This window comes from Tamandua tetradactyla, chromosome 6 (assembly GCF_023851605.1).
Source record: "Tamandua tetradactyla isolate mTamTet1 chromosome 6, mTamTet1.pri, whole genome shotgun sequence".
Lineage (NCBI taxonomy): Eukaryota > Metazoa > Chordata > Mammalia > Pilosa > Myrmecophagidae > Tamandua > Tamandua tetradactyla.
This window is the reverse complement of record NC_135332.1, coordinates 947,276-969,280: the sequence shown is the minus strand read 5'-3', so window position 1 is coordinate 969,280 and position 22,005 is coordinate 947,276. Positions and strand designations below refer to the sequence as shown.

General features: G+C 41.3%; 1 pseudogene; it reads right to left on the bottom strand.

The window, feature by feature from the left end:
- Positions 1–223: 223 nt before the first annotated feature.
- LOC143685764 (CTD nuclear envelope phosphatase 1 pseudogene) lies at positions 224–921 on the bottom strand (annotated as a pseudogene).
- Between the last annotated feature and the right edge of the window lie 21,084 nt (positions 922–22,005).

The window sequence follows — 22,005 nt, the reverse complement described above, 5'->3', positions numbered from 1 at the left end:
GGCTCTCTAAACTTCAGCCCAAGACCCAGTCTGTAGTTTCCAGGGAGTTTTAACATGAAGTGAGAATGAGGCTTCTTTGGAATCCACCCAGACTCCAAGAGGAGAATAGGGCTCCCAGGTCAGAGACAGGAGAGAGGAAGACATTGCTTAGGCAGCCCTCACCTTTGGACAGGGCATCAGACATTATTCCCAGCGTTCACCCCCTCTTTTCCTCCCCCAGCCAACTCAGGTGGAGGGAGCAGTTGTCATCAGACCTGTGTTGGTGAAGGTTTCAGCTCCATGTGGAATGAGTATCAGCAGTGAACCTGAGTGTGTCTGGCATTGGGAGCTTGCTGAGGGCTGTGTCACTGGAGTCACTGCATCAGTGCTTGGTAGGAATGGTGTTGACTGATGGCTTCAGTGAGCCCCTGGGGAGTTATCCGGTCACAATGCTGGAGCTCTCACTGTGGACCACAGAGAGGTCCTGATGGAGTGGCCCTATTCCACGGTGCAATGTCGCCTGTCATATCTCCTGAGACTACTTCTGCTGTGTCCAGTCTGTCAGCCATGCTTGTTGGCACCACCAGCAAGTGCCCCTGGCTCACCACCTGAGAAGAAATCCATGTGGGAATCCTCATGGGACCTCTTATTTACAAAAAACTGAACAGGATGTTTGTCTATTACCACTTTGAGAATGACGTCAGGAGACATTCCACACTCACCTGTGGACCTCAGGACCCCATTGTGTGGGAGTTGGACAAGTATCTCAACCAGATGCAGTGCCAGGATCTTCCTCTTAGCCTGGGTCAGCCATTTCTGGGACACAGTAGATAAAGGAGGGATATCATATCAAACAGCTTGGTACCAAATTACCGAGACCACCTGCCTCTGCAAAAAATAAATGAAGATCCAGAGCTTGATGGCTGTCATGGTCAGGTTCATGAGTCAATTTGGCCAGGTGGTGGTACATGTTCATCTGATTGGGCAAGTGCTGGCCTTTCTGTTGCAATGAGGGCATTTCATAGAATTAAATCATGATCACGTTGGCTGCATCCACAGCTGATTTCCTTTGTAATCAGCCAAGGGGAGTGTCTTCTGCAATGAGTGATATTAAATCTAATCACTGGAAGGCTTTTAAGGAGAATTCAGAAGGGACAGTCTCTCTTCCTGCTTTGGCTGGCAAGCGTCTCTTGTGGCATTCATCCAAACCCTTTATTGGAGTCATCAGCTTCACAGCCTGCCCTGTGGATTTTGGACTCCATGTTCCCATGGTTATGTGAGACACTTTTATAAATTTTTTATCTATGTATAATTCCTGCTGATTCTGTTTCTCTAGAGAACCCTAGCTAATACAGCTTGATACCAGGAGTGGTTCTTGAGAAACAGAATCTGAAAAAATGGATTTTAAGGGTGTGAGACAATGGTGGAAGAAATATAAAGCTGGATCAGGCTGAATTTATTGATATAGGCCCACTAAGCAGAGATTCTGCATTCAATGTTATAGCTTGAGGGATTAGAAGAGGCATTAAGAGTTTGTTTGGATGGTTGGCTGAAATATGGGTCAAAAGGTGGCCGAAGTTAACTGAGGTTGAAATGCCAGAACTGCCCTGGTGTAATGTAGATTAGGGGATCCAGAGGTTTAGAGAGATTGGAATGCTAGAGTGGATTTATCATGGAAGACCTCCTCACACACCCCAGGAGTGTCCATATGACACACCTTTTACCAGGACTTTGAGGAACAAATTTGTGAAATTATCTCCATCATCCCTGAAGAGCTCTGTAGTTGCCCTTCTCTGTGGGTGAAACATTATCGTGGGAACTGCTGTCACTGAGCTGGAATCCATAAGCCCAATGGGGATGACCAGATCCCAAGTTGGCAGAAGCCATGTGGCAGCACATAATTGGCAAAGACAAGGTGGGTGTGGCCAACATAATGGACAACAGACTCAAAATAATCTGACTCACAGAGACTTGTGGCATTGGCTGGCAGATTATGGCGTACCTAGAAGTACCATAAAAGGGCAGTCTACTAAATTCTTGCTTGAGCTATAAAAAAAAGAGTTCTAGGTCAAGTGAACAGAAGTCTAACTTGAATTACAAAAACACAGAGTCACGGCCCCTTAATCAATTTCCAAACTTGAGACAGTTTACAGACCCAGAGCCCCTTGAATGAAGGGGAGGCCAGGTCCCTTTGGGGGAGAACCCTATTACACTAACACAAATTTATACTGTTAATCTTCCTCCAAGCCTTCCCCAAGAAGACCGATGGCCTTTTATCAGAGTAACTGTGCATTGGGAAAAAGGAAATGATCAGATGTTTTGGGAATTATTAGACACTGGTTCAGAAGTGACATGAATTCTGGGGGACCCAAAACGTCACTCTTGTCTACCAGTCAGAGTAGGGGCTTATGGTGGTCAGGTGATTGATGGAGTTTTACCCCAGCTCTGTCTTACAGTGGGTCCAGTGGGCCCCTGGACCCATGCTGTAGTTATTTCCCCAGTTTCAGAATGCATAATTGGAACAGACATACTGAGCAACTGGCAGAATCCCCACATTGGCTCTAACTTGTGGAGTGAGGGCTATTATGGTAGGAAAGGCTAGTGGAAGTCACTAGAACTGGCCCTACCTAGCAAAATGGTAAATCAGAAGCAATACTGGATTCCTGGAGGGATTGCAAAGATTACTGCCAATCTTACGGACTTGAAGGATGTAGGGGTGGTGATTCCCACCTGTCATGGTCAGGGACATGTGTCAACTTGGCCAAGTTGTGGTACCTGTTTATCTGGTTGGGCAAGTGCTGGCCTGTCTGTTGCAATGAGGACATTTCATAGAATTAGATCATGATCACATCAGCTGCATCCACAGGTGATTCCATTTGTAATCAGCCAAAGGGGAGTGTCTTCTACAATGAGTGATGCTTAATCTAATCACAGGAAGCCTTTTAAGGAGGACTCAGAGGAGACAGGTTCCATTCTTGCTTCGGCTGGTGAGACTCTCCTGTGGAGTTCATCCAGACCATCCATAGGAGTCATCAGCTTCACAGCCTGCCCTGTGGATTTTGGACTCTGCGTTCCTGTGGTCACGTGAGACACTTTTATAAATTTTATATTTGCAAGTGTTCCCTGTTGATTCTGTTTCTCTAGAGAACCCTAACTAATACACCACCACATCCCCATTCAACTCTACTATATGGTTTGGGTAGAAAACAGATGGGTCTTGGAGGATGACTGTGGACTATTGTAAGCTCAACCAGGGGGTAACTCCAATTGCAGCTGCTGTTCTGGGTGTGGTGTCATTGCTTAAGCAAATCAATACATCCCCTGGCACCTGGTATGCAGCTATTGATCCGGCAAATGCTTTTTTTCTCAATAGCTGTTAATAAGGACCACCAGAAACAGTTTGCATTCAGCTGACAAGGTCAGCAACATATTTTCAGACTTATCTCAGGGGTATATCAACTCTCCAGCCCTATGTAATAATCTTGTCCACAGGAAACTTGATTGTTTCTCCCTCCCACAAGACATCACACTGGCCCATTATATTGATGATATCATGTTGATTGGACCTAGTGAGCAAGAAGTAGCAACTATTCTAGACTTATTAGTAAGGCATTTGCGTGTCAGAGGATGGGAAATAAATCCAACAAAAACACAGGGGCTTTCCACCTCAATGAAATTTCTAGGTGCCCAGTGGTGTGGGGCATGTCAAGATATCCCTTCTAAGGTGAAGGATAAGTTGCTGCATCTGGCCCCTCCTGTGACCAAAAAAGAGGCAGAACACCTAGTTGGTCTCTTTGGATTTTGGTGACAACATATACCTCATTTGGGTGTGCTACTCCGGCCCATTTATCGAGTGACCAGAAAAGCTGCTAATTTTGAGTGGGGACCTGAGCAAGAAGAGGCTCTGTGACAGGTCCAGGCTGCTGTGTAAACTGCTCTGCCAATTGGACCATATGATCCAGCAGATCCAATGGTGCTGGAAGTGTCAGTGGCAAATAGAGATGCCGTTTGCAGCCTTTGGCAGACCCCTATAGGAGAATCACAATGCAGACCCTTAGGATTTTGGAGCAAAGCCTTACCATCTGCTGCAGATAACTACTCTCCTTTTGAGAAACAGCTTTTGGCCTGCTACTGGGCCTTAGTAGAGACTGAACGCTTAACCATGGGCTACCAAGTTACCATGAGACCTGAGTTGCCTATCATGAGCAGGGTGATGTCTGACCCACCAAGCCATAAAGTTGGACATGCACAGCAGCACTCCATCATAAAATGGAAATGGTATATATGAGATAGGGCCAGATCAGGTCCTGAAGGCACAAGTAAGTTACATGAAGGAGTGGTCCAAATGCCCATGGTCTCCACTCCTGCCACATTACCTTCTCTTTCCCAGACCAGAACTGTGGCCTCTTGGGGAGTTCCTTACAGTGAATTGACTGAGGAAGAGAAAACTCGGGCCTGGTTTACAGATGGTTCAGCACGATTTTGGGGGTGGTACCACCCAAAAGTGGACAGCTGCAGCATTACAACCCCTTTCTGGGGTATCCTTGAAGGATGGTGGCGAGGAGCAATCCTCCCAGTGGGCAGAACTTGGAGCAGTTCAGTTGTTCAGTTTTCTTGGAAGAAGAACTGGCCAGAGTTGCATTTGTATACTGACTCATGGGCTGTTGCTAATGGTTTGGCTGGATGGTCAGGGACTTGAAAAGACCATAACTGGAAAATTGGTGACAAGGAGTTTCTGGGAAAGAAGTATGTGAATAGACCTTTCTGAGTGGGCTAAATACATGAAGATATTTGTGTCCCATGTGAACGCACACCAGAGGGTGACTTCAGCAGAGGAAGGTTTTAATAATCAAGTGGATAAGATGACCCGTTCTATGGATACCAGTCAGCCTCTTTCCCCAGCAACTCCTGTCATTTCCCAATGGGCTCATGAACAAATTGGTCATGGTGATAAGGATGGAGGTTATTCATGGTCTCAGCAACATGGACTTCCACTCACCAAGGCTGACCTGGCTACAGCCACTGCTGAGTGCCCAATATGCCAGCAGCGCAGACCCACACTCAGCCCCCAATATGGCACCATTCCCCGCGTTGACCAGCCGGCTACATAGTGGCAGGTTGATTAATTGGGCCACTCACTTCATGGAAGGGGCAGCGATTTGTTCTAACTGGAATAGACACATACTCTGGATATGGGTTTGCTTTCCCTGCATGCAATGCTTCTGCCAAAACTACCATCTGTGGGCTTAGAGAATGCCTTATCCATCATCATGGTATTCCACATAGCATTGCTTCTGATCAAGGAACACATTTCACAACAAATGAAGTGCAGAATGGGCACATGTTCATGGAATTCTCTGGTCTTACCATGTCCCCCATCATCCAGAAGCAGCTGGATTGATAGAATAGTGGAATGTCTTTTGAAAACTCAATTATGGTGCCAACTAGGTGGCAACTCCTTGCAGGGCTGGGGTAATGTTCTCCAGGAAGCTGTATATGCTCTGAATCAGCGTCCACTGTATGGTGCTGTTTCTCCCACAGCCAAGATCCATGGGTCCAGGAACCAAGGGGTGGAAATGGAAGTGGTACCACTCACTACTCCCCCTAGTGATCCACTAGGAAAATTTTTGCTTCCTGTCCCTGTGACCTTAAGCTCTGCTGGTCTACAGGTTTTAGTTCCAAAACAGGGAGTGCTTCCATCAGGAGAAACAAAAATGATTCCATTGAACTGGAATCTAAGGCTGCCCTAGGGTGTATTTTAGTACTACCATGCCCTGTGATTAAAATAAATGGAAAACTGCAACAAACCAATCCCGGCAGGGCTACCAATGGGTCTGAAACTTCAGGAATGAAGGTCTGGGTAACCTCACCAGGCAAAGAACCACGGCCAGCTGAAGTGCTTGCTGAGGGTAAAGGGAACATGGAATGGGTAGTGGAAGAAGGTAGTGATAAATGTGAACTACAACCATGTGATCAATTGTAGAAATGAGGACCATAATGCTATTTTGTTCATGTTATAGTATTTAAATTGTAAGATATCAAGTTTAGGAATGAATATTACCCAAGGACTTGCACCCTATTCTGGGGAGATTTGTTGAGTTTCCAGTTGTATGTGGGACAGTTGAGTATTGTTAGGTGAGGAAAAAATGTATCTTTTATTGTTTTCTATTTAGAGATTAAGTATGGTTTAAGGTGATGAGTATGGCTGCCAAGTTGACAAGGGGTGGACTGTGATGGTCAGGTTCATGTGTCAACTTGGCCAGGTGGTGGTACCCATTTTTCTGGTTGGGCAAGAGCTGGCCTGTCTGTTGCTATGAGGACATTTCATAGAATTAAACCATGATCTCGTGGGCTGCATCCACAGCTGATTGCATTTGTAATCAGTCAAGGGGAGTGTCTTCTGCAATGAGTGATGTTTAATCTATTCACTGGAAGGCTTTTAAGGAGGATTCAGAAGGGACAGTCTCTCTTCCTGCTTTGGCCAGTGAGCCTCTCCTGTGATGTTCATCCAGACCCTTCATCGGAGTCATCAGCTTCACAGCCTGCTCTACATATTTTGGACTCTATGTTCCCATGGTTATGTGAGACACTTTTATAAATTTTATATCTATGGATATTTCCTGCTGATTCTGTTTCTCTAGAGAACTCTAGCTAATATGCTGCATATGCATCATCTGACTGACCCTGGCACTGTCAGCTCTGGGGCCCTTGTGACCTTGCTGTGCCAGCCCCCACCTCCAGGTAGGGGAGCAGGGCCCTGCATGGCAGGAAGGGCTTCACAGAGGGGCATGAATGGATGGCTCAGAAAGTCACCCGCAGTGAGGGGGAACCCAGTAGAGCCAGGGACCAGGGGCAGCTTGAGCAGCCTGCAAGGACCCACATGGGGTACAGGTTGGACTAAGTTGGGCCGTCCAAGATTGGGAGGGAAGGGGATAGAGATTCAGGAGGGGATAATGGAGAAGCAGGCTAAGGAGAGGGTTGGAGGGAGAAGGGGGTGGTGATGGGGAAAGTGGAGTATGGCCCACTAAACAGGCATGCTAGAGTGATCCATGGGCCAATCTTAGCCTTTTTCTTTTTTAAAAGCAATGTCATTGAGATAAATTCACATACCATACAATCCATTTAAAGTGTTCAATGATTTCTAATATATTCACCGAGTTGTGCATTGATCACTGTAATCAATTCTAGAACATCTTCACCAAGATGAGGGTTCACTATGTCATAGAGTCCCATGTTTCACCCTCTGACTTTCCTTCTAATGACATACGTGACCCTGAACTTCCCCTTTCAACCTCAATCACACCCCTGTAATCATCACTGCTAATTACACTCACTAAATGTGCTGTCACCTTTATACATTTCCAATCAACCTTATTACATATTCTGCACAAACTAAGCATGGGCTCCTCATTCTCTGCCCTTATTCTCTCTTCTGGTAACTTATATTCTAATATTAACCCCATGAGTTTGCTAGTTATATTTGGTTCAAATTAGTGAGGTCATACAATATTTGTCCTTTTATGTCTGGCTTATTTCATTCAATGAAATGCCCTCAGAGTTCATACACATTGTCACATGCTTCAGGACTTTATTCATTTTTAATGCTGAATAATATTCCTTTATAGTATATACCACATTTTGTTTATCCATTCATCAGTTGATGGGCACCTGGGTTTCCATCACTTGGCAGTTGTGAATAGTGCTTCTGTGAACATCAGAGTGCAAAAGTCTGTTTGCCTCCTTGCTTTCACTTCTTCTGAGTACATGCCTAGAAGCGGGATTGCCAGCTCTAATGGCAAACCTATACTTAGTTTCCTGAGAAGCCACCAGACTGTCTTCTACAGAGACATTGCCCCACTTAAATTACTATCAGCAATGAATGAGTATTCCTCTTTCTCCACATCCTCTCCAACTCTGTAGTTTTCTGTTTGTTTAACAGTGGCTATTTTAGTAGGTGTGAAATGATAACTTATCGTGGGTTTGATTTGTATTTCCCTAATAACTCGTGATGTTGAACATCTTTTCATATGTTTTTTAGCTATTTTAATTTTCTCTGTGGAAAAATTTATATTCTAGTTTTTTGCCCATTTTTTAATTGGGTGGTTTGTCTTTTTTTTTTTTCACTGAGTTGTAAGATCTTTTTATTTATCCTGGATATTAAGCCCTTCTCAGATATATAGTTTCTAAATGTTTTTGCCCATTGAGCAGGCTGCCTTTTTACCTTCTTGATAAAGTCCTTTGAAGGATAGAAGTGAATAGTTTTGAAGAGTTCCCATTTATCTATTTTTTCTTCTCTTCCTTGAGAAGAGAAGATCTTGGGTAAAAAGATCTTGAAGATGCTTCCCTACATTTTCTTCTAGTAGTCTTATGGTTCTGGCCTTTGTACTTTGAGTTAGTTTTATCCATTTTGAGTTAATTTGTGTATAAGGTGTGAGATAGAGATCTTGCATTCCTTTAGATGCGAATATCCAGTTCTCTCAGCCCATTTGATGAAGAGGCTGTTCTGTACAAGCTGAATGGGCTTGGGAGTCTTGTCAAAAATGAATTGACCATAGATGTGAGGGTCTATTTCTGAACTCTCAATTTTATTCCATTGGTCTATATATCTATCTTTATGCCAATGCCATGATGTTTTGCAGTTGCTTTACATTTGTAATATGCTTTAAAGGCAGGAAGTGAGACTCCTCCAACTTAATTTTTCTTTTTAAATGTGTCTTTGGCTATTCAGGGTCCCTTACCCTCCCAAATAAACTTGTAATTCACTTTTCCAACTCTGCAAAGTAGGCTGATGGAATTTTTATTCTGATTGCATTGAATATGTAAATCAATTTGGATAGAATTGACATCTTAACAATATTCAGTCTTCTAATCCATGAATATGGAATGTCCTTCCATTTATATGGGTCTTCTTTGATTTATTTTAGCACTGTTTTGTAGTTTTCTGAATATAGGTCTTTTATATCCTTGGTTAAGTTTATTCCTGGATATTTGATTCTTTTTTTTTTAATACATGGGCAGGTGCCGGGAATAGAACCCGGGTCTCCTGCATGGCAGGCGAGAACTCTGCCACTGAGCCACCATGGCTGACCTATATTTGATTCATTTAGTTACTGTTGTAAATGGATTTTCCCCCTGATTCCCTCCTCATATACTTCAATACAGGTGTGCGGAAACCACTCCTGATTTTTGCATGTTGATCTTGCATCCTGCTGCTTTGCTGGACATGTTCAGTAGGTCTTTTGTACCTTTGCTGTAGATTTTTCAGGACTTTCTAGGTATAAGATCATATCATCTGCAATTAGTGAAAGTTTTAGTTCTTTTCAGTTTTGGATGACTCTTACTCCTTTTTACTGTGTTGCTCTAGAATTGGAACTTCCAGCACAATGTTAAATAAGAGTTGTGACAGGAGGTACCCATGTTTTTTTCCTGATCCAAGAGGGGAGCTTTCAGTCTTTCACCACTGTGTACAATGTTAGCTGTAGGTTTTTCATGTATGCCCTTTATCATGTTGAGGAAGTTTCTTTCTATTCCTATCTTTCAAAGTGTTTTATCAAGAAAAGATGAAAAGTATTTTGTCAAATGCCTTTTCTCCATCAATTGAGATGATAATGTAATTCTTCTCCTTTGATTTATTAATGGGGTGTGTTACATTAATTGATTTTCTTGTGTAGAACAACCTTTGCATACCCAAGATAAAACCCACTTGATCATGGTGCATAATTCTTTTAATGTGCAGCTGGATTCAATTTCCAAGTATTTTGGCCTCTATATTCACTAGACAGATGGGTTTATAATTTTCCTTTCTTGTAATATCTTTATTTGATTTTGTTATTAGGGTGATGTTGGCTTCATGGAGGTAGTGTTCCCTACTCTTCAATTTTTTGGTAGAGTTTGAGCAGGATTGGTATTAATTCTTCTTGCAATAATTGGTGGAATTCACCTGTGAAGCCATCTGGCCCTGGGCTTTTTGTTGTTGTTGTGAGTTTTTTTTATGACTATTTCAATCTCTTAACTTGTGACTGATTTGCTGAGATCTTCTATTTCTTCTGTAGTCAGTGAAGGTTGTTCGTGTGTTTCTGGAAAATTGTCCACTTCATCAAAGCTGTTTGGTTTGTTGATGTACCCTTTCTCATAGCATCCTCTTATGCTCTTTTTTTATTTCTGTAAGACCAGTAGTAATGTCTCCCCTCTCATTTCTGATTTGATTTATTTGCATCTTCTTGCCTTCTCCCCCTCCCCCCTCTCTAGGACTTCTTAATTTCATTAATCTTTTAAAGATTGAACTTTTGGTTGTTTGATCCTCTATTGTTTTTCATTCTCAATTTTATTTATTTATGCTCTAATCTTTGTTATTTATTTCTGCTTACCTTGAGAATAATGTTTGATTCTTTTTCTAGTTCCTCCAGGTGTTCAAACTCTTTGATTGTTTAGCTCTTTCATCCTTTTTAATGTAAGCATTTAAAGCTATAAATTTCCCTCTCAGCACTGACTTCACTGCATCCCATAAGTCTTGATAAGTTGTGTTCTCATTTTCATTCACCTTGAGATGTTTTCTGATTTCTCTTGCAATTTCTTCTTTGACCCACTGATTGTCTAAGAGTGTGTTGTTGAACATTCATATACTTATGAATGCACCAGTCCTCCACCTGGTGTTGATTTCCAGCATCATTCCATTATGGTCAGAGAAAGTGCTTAGTGTAATTCTAATCTTTTAAAAATTCACTAAAATCTGTTTTTTGACACAACATGTGGTCTATCCTTGGGAATGATCCATGAGCACTTGAGGAAAATGTATGTCCTGATATTTTGGGGTGCATTGTTCTATATATGTCTGTTAGGTTATAGATATGTCTATTTCTCCCTTTGGTTTTGCCAATGTATATTTTGGGGGCACCCAGTTATGTGCATAAATATTTATGATTATTATTTCTTCTTGGTAAGTTCCCCGTTTTATTAATATAGAATGTCCTTCTTTGTCTTTTATAACAACTTGCATTTAAAGTTTATTCTGTTCAATATAGTATATTGGCTTTTTTTTTTTTTTTGGATACTGTTTGTATGGAAATCTTTTTCCAGACTTTCACTTTCAACTTATTTGTGTCCTAGGGCTTAAGGTGAGTCTCTTGTAGACAGCATATTGATGGTTCATAGTTTTTTTTTTGTCCATTTCTTTTGATTGGGAAATGTAATTCATTAAACATTCAGTGTTATTACTGTAATGGCAGTACTTACTTTTATCCTTGGGCTTTTGTATGTCATATCTTATTTTTGTCTCTCTTATTACCCTTTTCAGTACCTTTACTGATACTCTTCATTTCTGCACTTTCCTGCAAGCCTCTTTCTCCTGTCCTTTCCTTTCAGCCCGAAGGACTCCCTTTAGTATTTCTTGTAGGGCAGGTCTCTTGTGAATAAATTCTCTCAGCTTCTGCTTGTCTATGAACAACTTAAACTCTCCCTCTTTTTGTGTGTGTGTGCATGGTCCAGGAATCAAACCCAGGTCTCCCGCATGGATGGCAGGTGAGCATTGTATCACTGAACCACCCGTGTACCCTCTCCCTCATTTTTGAAGGACAATTTTGCCAGATAGAGAATTCTAGGTTGACAATTTTTCTCTTCAGCCTCTTAAATATATTGTAACACTGCCTTCTCACCTCCATGGTTTCTGATGAGAAATTGACACTTAATCTTGTGGGGCATCCCTTGTACACATTAAATCACTTTTCTGTACTACTTTCAGAATTATCTCTTTTTTGGCATTTGCCATTCTGACTAGTATGTATCTTTGGAGGATGTCTGCTGCAGATTTATTCTCTTGGAGTATGTTGTGCTTCTTGAACATGTATATCTATGTCCTTCATAAGAGTTATGACATTCTTGGCTATTATTTCCTCAAATATTCCTTCTACCTTGGACATTTATGATGCAAATGTTCATGCATGTCATATCGTCAGTCAGTTCCCTGAGACCTTGCTCAATTTTTTCTGATTCTTTTCTCTCTTCAAATTTGGATGTTCCATCTTCTAGCTCGCTGGTCCTTTCTTATGCCTGTTCAAATCTGCTGTTCTGTGTCTCTAGTGTATTTTTAATTTCACCTATTGAGACTTTCAGTCCCACATGATGTTATTTTTCTTTGTGTACTTTCAAATTCTTCTTTATGCTGACCAAGTATCTTCTTAATATGTTTTACCTCTTTAGCCATATCTTTGAATTGGTTTAGGAGATTTTTTTGAACACCTAAGATTAGTTGTTCCAGATTTTATATCTTCTACAACTTTTGATTTGCTCCTTTGCCTGGACCATATCTTCCTGTTTCTTAGTATGGCTTGTTGTTTTTTGCTGATATCTGGGCATTGAAGTATCTTAGTAAGTTTATTGTTAAGGTTGGATTTTTTTTCTCATCTAAGATTTTGTAACTGATTGGCTTTGACACTTGGTTTGTCTGTATTACCCAACCAGGCCTTGGTCAGGAGGTGGGGGGTACACCAGCTCCACAGGGCCCTGGGGAGAGAGTCAGGTAAACATGCCCAAAAGCCTTTAATTTTGTTCCCCAAGGGTGTGCTTTCCTGGCCTTCCAGCAGATGGTTGTTTTCAGCAACCTATTCCCCTCAGCCCACAGAAGACAGGCTATTCTCAGCTGTTGACTCCAAACAATGGCAGAGCAGTAACTGGCTGGGTAGGTTAAAACCACAGGTCCCAGCATCCAAATTCATCAGCCAAAAGTTGGAACAGTGGTAGACAATGTCCCACTCTGTTCTTAGGAGAGTAGACTTCCACTCCTTTTTCAGTCTGCTGCTGCCTTCCTGTTGAGACTGGAGACCCTGAAGCTTTGGGCTCTGAGAGTGGAAGGGTAGGCATGTGGAATCAGGACTAAGGGGGCATACTCAAAGCCTCTCATCACAGCTTCTCCATCTCTTTATCCTGCATCTTCCTGGGTGTTACACAACCTTCCCCCTGATCGCCAGAGCCCCAGAACCATTGCTCTGGGCAGTTTCTGACTGACCCTTAGTTGTTTATCTGGGAGAAAAGTGAACCAAGCCTCTCCCTGGTCAGCCCTCTTGGATGCTCCAAGCTTCTGAATGGAGAGTTTAATCCATTTACATCAAAGTAATTATTGATAGTGCAGGATTTACTTCAGTCATTTCTATTTGATTTTTGTAAGTCCTAAACTTTTTTTTGTCCCTCATTTCTTCCATTACAGCCTACTTTTATATTAATTGATCTTTTAGAGTGAACCACTAGGATCCTTTTTAATTTTGTTACGTGTATTTTAAAAAATGTTTTCTTTACCCATGTAGTAACCTTTACCAGAGATGTTTATCACTTCATATGATTTTAAGCTACTATCTTGTGTCCCTTCCTTTCAACCTGAAGATCTCCCTTGCATTTCTTGTAGGGAAGTTTTAGTGGTGATGGATTCCCTCAGCTTTAGCTTATCTAGGAATATTTTAATCTGTTCATTATTTCTGATGTAGATATTTGCTGGATATAGAATTCTAGGTTGACAACTTTTTCACTCATCATGCCAAATATGTCATCTTTCTGTCTTATAACCTCCATGGTTTCCAATGAGAAACTGACACTTGGTATTATTGAGACTCCCTTTTATATGATGAATTGCTTCTCTTTTTCTGCCTTCAGGATTCTCTCCTTGTCTTTGTGATTTGACAGTTCATTTATACTCTCTCGGTAGGATTTCTTTGAGTTTATCCTATTTGGAGTCGTTGAGCTTCTTAGATGTATATATTAACGTCTTTCATTAAATTTGGGAAATTTTCAGCTATTATTGTGTCAAATATTCCTTCTGCCCTTCCTCTCTTTCTTTTCCTGGGACTCCATAATGCATATCAGCATACTTTATGGCGTCTCTTGGGCCTTATTTACTTTTCTTCATTCTTTTTTCTCTCTGTTCCTCAGACTGGATAATTTAATTTTTTATCTTCAAGTTCACTGATTCTTTCTTCTTCCAACTCCAATCTACTGTTGAAAACCTCTGGGAATTTTTTTTTTCACTTACTATACTTTTCAGTTACAGTATTTCTGTTTGGTTTCTTTTTTTTTTTTTTACATTTGATAATTTTATTGATGTCTGTAGATTTTTCTCTTCCTGACAAGTTTTTTATTTTATTTTTTAAATTTTTTTATTAATCAAAAAAAGAAAAGAAATTAACACAACATTTAGAAATCATTCCATTCTACACATGCACTCAGTAATTCTTAGTATCATCACATAGATGTATGATCATCATTTCTTAGTACATTTGCATTGATTTAGGAAAAGAACTAGCAAAACAGCAGAAAAAGATATAGAATGTTAATATAGAGAAGAGAATTAAAATAATAATACTAATAAAAAATATATATAAAAGGAAAAAGAACAAACAAAAACAAAAGATACAAACAAACAAACAAACAAACAAAAAACTATATTTCAGGTGCAGCTTCATTCAGTGTTCCAACATAGTTACATTACACTTAGGTATTATTGTGCTGTCCATTTTTTAGTTTTTGTATCTAGTCCTGTTGCACAGTCTGTATCCCTTCAGCTCCAATTACCCATTATCTTACCCTGTTTCTAACTCCTGCTGGTCTCTGTTACCAATGATATATTCCAAGCTGATTCTCGAATGTCGGTTCACATCAGTGGGACCATACAGTATTTGTCTTTTAGTTTTTGGCTAGACTCACTCAGCATAATGTTCTCTAGGTCCATCCATGTTATTACATGCTTCATAAGTTTAGTCTGTCTTAAAGCTGCATAATATTCCATCGTAGGTATACGCCACAGTTTGTTTAGCCACTCGTCTGTTGATGGATATTTTGGCTGTTTCCATCCCTTTGCAATTGTAGGTAATGCTGCTATAAACACTGGCGTGCCAATGTCCGTCTGTGTCTTTGCCCTTAAGTCCTTTGAGTAGATACCTAGCAGTGGTATTGCTGGGTCGTAATCCATTCTGCCAGTCTATGTCTTTTGATTGGGAAATTCAGTCCATTAACTTTTAGTGTTATTACTGTTTGGATAATATTTTCCTCTACCATTTTGGCTTTTGTATTATATATATCATATCTGATTTTCCTTCTTTCTACACTTTACTCCATACCTCTCTCTTCTGTCTTTTCATATCTGACTCTAGTGCTCCCTTTAGTATTTCTTGCAGAGCTGGTCTCTTGGTCACAAATTCTCTCAGTGACTTTTTGTCTATAAATGTTTTAATTTCTCCTTCATTTTTGAAGGACAATTTTGCTGGATACAGAAGTCTTGGTTGGCAGTTTTTCTCTTTTAGTAATTTAAATATATCATCCCACTGTCTTCTAGCTTCCATGGTTTCTGCTGAGAAATCTACACATAGTCTTATTGGGTTTCCCTTGTATGTGACAGATTGTTTTTCTCTTGCTGCTTTCAAGATCCTCTCTTTCTCTTTGACCTCTGACATTCTAACTAGTAAGTGTCTTGGAGAACACCTATTTGGGTCTATTCTCTTTGGGGTGCGCTGCACTTCTTGGATCTGTAAATTTAGGTCTTTCATAAGAGTTGGGAAATTTTCAGTGATAATTTCTTCCATTAGTTTTTCTCCTCCTTTTCCCTTCTCTTCTCCTTCTGGGACACCCACAACACGTATATTTGTGTGCTTCATATTGTCATTCAGTTCCCTGATCCCCTGCTCAAGTTTTTCCATTCTTTTCCCTATAGTTTCTGTTTCTTTTTGGAATTCAGATGTTCCATCCTCCAGTTCACTAATTGTAGCTTCTGTCTCTTTAGATCTACCATTGTAGGTATCCATTGTTTTTTCCATTTTTTCTTCTTTGTCCTTCACTCCCATAAGTTCTGTGATTTGTTTTTTCAGATTTTCTATTTCTTCTTTTTGTTCAGCCCATGTCTTCTTCATGTCCTCCCTCAATTTATTGATTTGGTTTTTGAAGAGTTTTTCCATTTCTGTTCTTATATTCAGCATTAGTTGTCTCAGCTCCTGTATCTCATTTGAACTATTGGTTTGTTCCTTTGACTGGGCCATATCTTCAATTTTCTGAGCGTCATCCATTATTTTCTGCTGGTGTCTGGGCATTTGATCAGATTTCCGTGGGTGTGGGACCCGGCTGGTTGAAAGGTTTTTCTGTGAAATCTCTGGGCTCTGTTTTTCTTTTCCTGCCCAGTAGGTGGCGCTCGTGGCGCTCGTCTGTCTGCGGGGCCCACCAGTAAAAGATGCTGTGACTGCTTTAACTTGCCAATCCGAATCTCGCAGTCGGCCTGGGAAACTGCGCGTAGAGGGGGGGTCGCCGGCCGCCGGCTTGGGGGAGTGACGGTCCAAATTGCCCAGCTGGCCTGAGATGCCAAGTGTGGCGGGAGGGCCCCGCTATCCAACGTTCCCAGTCAGACCGGGGAGCCACGTGCGTGGAGGGGACCCCAGTCACCAGCTGCCCCGGCCGGGAAAACGCGCGCCCCTCGGGTATCTCACCGCAGCGGATTCTCCCTGCCCATTCAGCCGTTCCAGAATGTGGTACGCTGTCTTTTTGGTCTCTGTCGTGGCTCCGGGAGCTGTTTCGTATTGTTTCTGTTTCTTTAGTTGCTGTTCTGGAGGAGGAACTAAGACCCGCGCATCTTACTAAGCCGCCATCTTCTCCGGAAGTCTCCTGGTTTCTTTTTATAATTTCTATCTCTTTATTGAAATTCTCATTTTGCCCATGTATTATTTTCCTGATTTCCTTTAGCACTTTTTTTTTTCCTTAGCTCTTTGGACATATTTAAGATAATTTTTTTCCAAGTTTTTTCTGGTTTGCCCAATATCTGATCTTCTCATAGATGGCTTCTATTGCTTTATTTTGTTCCTTTGAATGGGCCATCTTTTCCTGTTTTTTTGTATGTCTTTTAATTTTGTTGAAGTCTAGGCATTTGAATACTTTAATGTGGTAACTCTGGAAATAAAATTTCCTCCCTTCCCACAGCTTACTGTTTTTTGCTGTTCTTGTTGTTGAGCTGTATTGTAGCCTATTTGTAGAGTGGCTTTTCTGAGCTGCTTATGCAAATACTGCATTCCTTGATGTATGTAATTACTGCAGTCTCTGTTCCTTAAATTGATATTCAGCTAGTGTTATGAGACTTCCTTGAATTCCAGCAAACCCCATGGGTTACTTTTGAATGCCATCACCTATCAGCAATGGTCAGCTCTGTGCCATGCTCTCTTAGTACTTAGGCTCACAGTGAGCCCAATGGACAGCCAGAGATGTGAGCATAGGTTCCTCTCAGGTCTCTCCTGAGACTCTATCTTGTCACAGTCATGTGCAAATGGCCTTATCAATTCCCTCATGTACCCAGACACTCTAGATGTGCCCAACGTCCCCCAGGAAATTTGCAGTGTTTCTTCTTGATCTTGGGCACTATTGTATGTCTTAGTAAACTTTTGTTCCAGGTGCTGTGATTTGATTATATTATTATGGTTTAGCAACGCTGTCAGCTGCTTCTATATACAGAGCAAGTTCTGGGACTGGCAAGGGAGGCACACACATCCTGGATAAGTCCTCTGGGCCATCACTCAGTGATTGGTAAAGGCATCCATGCACATACGGACACTCTGCTCCCTCCAGAACCAGGGGTGCCCGCTGGGAGCATAATGCTCACTGAGCTAGGTAGGGGTGGGGGAAGGGCTGCTCAAGGAGCCCTGAGGTTCCCGTGTATAAGTTGCCTTTTTCTTGATTCAGTGTTCACCCAGTTATAAAAACCCTTCAACTGTTTTCCAGAGCTCTGAGGAAGGTGGTTCTGCCAGTTTGTGCTGACTTTTCAGTGTTGCCATGGGGATAGACCCTGGAAATCTCACACTACAGGGAGAAACTCTTAGGAATCGAAGAGATGAGTGGGCTCATTTGTTTGTAAGAAGAGAATATCTTAAGATTCCACATCGGCCATCTTTGAGAAACACTGCCTGGACTATATCTGTTTCTAATCTGTAAACAGTTATGAGGCTGTTTTTGCTACATGAATAGTTCAGATGACCTTAGCTGTTCATTTGAGTTGATTCTCATCACTGAATATCTTTGTGTAAATGTTCCCCTGTAGGATTTTGATGGTACCAGAAGATGGTGAGTTTGCACTTTGGGAATGAGGCCAGATTCTGGGTGCCAAGGATATATTCTGGAGTTGGTGCTCAATTAGTGGACCTACCAGGACTCTGAGATTTTTTTTAAACTTGTCTTTCCATGATAATCTCAAATATTAATAAATACTATGGATAAATCTGAAAATTAATAGCCATCATAATCCATCATGTCCAACATATGTGTATTTTTTACTTGCGTTGGTGGCATGTGGACCCCCAAAAGTGAGGATGTTTAGCTTTTAATATAGACTTTCTCACATGGGAATTCTTGGTCTGCAAGATCACCAGTGTGTACATGTGTGATTTCTATGAAGAATTATGTATATATGCTGGTGTGAGGAATTCTTTACAGAAATATCTGGTTGCATGTTTTTGAAAATAGATGTGGTCTGAGCCAAGGAACAGTACTAATAGGCAATAAAGTAGGGGTATTTTTCTGTTCTGTGTGAATGGCATCTTCTTTACATTGTTTAGTAAATCAGATTCCCAAACAAATCCAAGTAATTGAGCATTGCTATGAAAGATACCAAATACTGATCTGGAAAGGACTAAGGTAAATTAGAATACAGGGTAAAGGATAATACAGTACATATTTTAAAACCTCAATTTCTGTGTGAGACCAAAGAAAGAGATCTTTATTTGGTGCAAAATTTATATTTTGGGTAGGGCATTATCTAATTTAACTTATATGGGGCTGTACAATGGTGGCTCAGTGGCAGAATTCTCACCTGCCATGCCAGAGACCCGGGTTTGCTTCCCAGTGCCTGCCCATGCAAAAAAAAAAAAAAGGTCAGTTAACTGGGGTAATGAAGAGGCAAAGAAACCAATACCAACAGCAAATACTCAGTTCCTCTGAGAAGTATGATAATTTAAATTGTATGGTCCATTTATTCATACACCATAATTACATGGAATCTTGAATAAGGTGTGAGATCTTGTTTGTCCAAATTAATGTGATGCCCCAATACATCACAGAGTAATTTCAGCAGAGAATAAAAAAGTATTTGCAAAGTCCCCGTTGGGGATGGGGAGCAAAGAGGAAATATTAAACTTCCCCATCTTGGGAATTCCTGATATTCTCACAGGCAGTGGGGACAACCAGGTCAATAGACTGAGCCCTCAATCTTGGGGTTTGCCCTTATGAAACTTATTCCTGCAAAGGAGAAGGTAAAGCCTACTTAAAATTAGGCCCAAGAATCACCCCCAGAGAACCTCTTTTGTTGCTCAGATGTGGCCCCTCTCTCTAAGCCAACTCAGCATGTGTGACATGACTCTCAGGGGTGTAAATTTCCCTGGCAATGTAGTGATTCAACAGCCATACTCATTTGTTAACTCTTATCTTCTCTGTTACACTCCCCCTTCTCCTTTGATCCTCTCCCACTCTATAGGGAACTTTGGGCAATGCCCATTCTGACTTTTTCATGTGGAGAAGGGGGTCCACACTAAAAGGTAGGGGGATATAATTAGTTGATAATCTTGGAGAGGCTGGTTCCTCTGGGTTTCAGGATTTATCTGGCCTATGACCCCTCTGGAAATTATGGGTTCCAGAAAAGCAAACTTAATGCATGAAACTTTTATACAGTCTCTGTTCAAGCCCTAGGTGTTCTTAAGAATCAACAGGAGTGATGGTGGTTGGGGTTTAGCAAACCATGACAATCAGCAATATCTAACTGAAGCTTGCATAAGAGCAGCCTCCAGAATGGCCTCTCAACTCTATTTGAGCTCTCCTGGCCACTGATGCCTAAGTTTACTACTCTTTTTTCTCCCTTTTGGTCAGGAAGGTGTTGTCAACCCCAGTGACAGGGCCAGGCCCATCTCTGGACATCATGCCCCAGGTAGGGGGAGTGTAATGATTTTCCTTGCAGAGTTGGGCTTAGAGAGAGAGAGGCCACATTTGAGCAACAAAAGAAGTTTCCTGGAAGCAACTCTTAGGATTCGTTATAGGAAGTCTTAGCTTCTCCTTACAGAAATAAATTTCATATGGGGAAGTTTCAAAATCAAGGGCTTGCCCTATTTTCTTGTGAGTCCCCAGTTGCTGAGAGGATACCTGGGTTTCTCAGATGGGTAAGCTTAATAGTTCCATTTTTTACCTTCAGACTCTCAAGGGACTCTATCAGTACTTTTAAATTATCAGCCGACCACAGTCTGGGACATCTCCAGGTATTATATTAAGCTGTACAGAATTACAAGGCCTCATTTCCATTCCAGACTCTGACTTTGGGTTGTTTAAATGAGCTCTCCAGACAGGTTCATTTAGATTGTGTGTTATAGAAAATTTAGGTTCCAAACATAATAAACCTCTCTGCCTTTGGTCTTATAGAGTAGGCGAAGGTCTAGAGTGCATACATAATTAACTTTGATTCTGTCTTCTGATTTACCTTAGACCCAGCCAGAATGGCTTCATTTTTACGTCTAATTAAGCCCTGATCTCTTTTTGCAGTTACTTTAACTGTTACTATATATAGCTATGCTATCATTCTGAGTGGCAGCCTCCATTCCTGGGTCTCAGGTGTCACAGAAGTTCTCAGAATTATAGAGAAACACCAGCTGAGAGTCTCAGAATCTAAGAATACACTTACAACTTTAGACTAAGTGTGGCTGTTATAAAGTCTTACAATCTAGGCTCTCATTTTCTTAAGTACTTTCTGAAAGAGTCCTTAGCATATTCTTTTGTTTCTGGCTTATTTTGTACAACAATTGTCCCCAAGGTTTATTCAGTTCATCACATGCATCTTGACAGTCCTCCCTTTTTGTAGCTGCACTGTATTCCATCATATAAATGTATCAACGTTCACCCTTCTGCTTCTCAGTCATTGTACCCTTTGGCCCCCTCCATCCGTTCGGCATCATGGATAATGTCCAAAATAAACAAACCATGTCTTACATATCCTTGCTTGTTGTACAATCAGCAACACTCTCAATTTTAGGCAATTTTCATTGACCCATAGGGGCAAAGAACTGACAAACATAGCATCAGCAATTATCAAATCAAACTACCTCATCGCTTTTCCCTCCCCCCAGTTAGTTGCCCCTGGTCGTGCTGTGGTGCTGCTGACAGGGTAGTATTAGCCATAGTGTACATTAATAGCTCCCCCCTCACCCCTCTACTACTGACACTGCCCAATATTAAACCTTTGAAATAGCTCGTGCCATAACTTATAATTATAGATTTAATCAGTGGAAACTTGGCACTATACATCCCCTTTCAATCGTATTCATCTCAATATGGCAATGCTACCTATAACCCCACTAATTAGTTGCCATCACTTCTATCCGTTCCCTTGCATTTAGGTTCAACCTCCTTGGGTAGCCTTTCCCCCACCTCTAGCTTCTGTGCACCTCTAGGTCTGCTGTATTCTACGATGTAAGCTCTGAGATTGCATTCACCAGAGTCACATACAGGACTAGTACCTGTCCTTTTGTGTCTGGCTTATTTCACTCAGCATCATGTCCTCAAGGCGCATCCACATCGTCATGTGCTTCAGGACGTCATTTCATCTCACTGCTGCGTCATGTTCCATCGCATGGATAGAACACGTTGTGTTTACCCACTCGTCTGTTGATGGGCACTTGGGTTGTTTCCATCTTTGGCGACTGTGAATAATGCTGCTGTGAACATCAGTGTGCAAATGTCTGTTCGTGTCACTGCTTTCAGCTCTTATTGGTGTATAGCAAGTAACGTTATTGCTGGGTCATAAGGGAACTTGATATTTAGTTTTCTGAGGAACTGCCAAACTGTCTTCCATAGTGGCTGCACCATTATGTGTTCCCACCAGCAGCACATAAGTATCCCAATTTCTCCACATTCTCTCCAATATTTGTTGTTTCCTGTTTGTTTAATAGCAGTTTTCTTACAGGTATAAGGTGGTATCTCATTGTAGTCTTAATCTGCATTTCCCTAATGAAAATGAGCATCTCGTTTAGGTGCTTTTTAGCCATT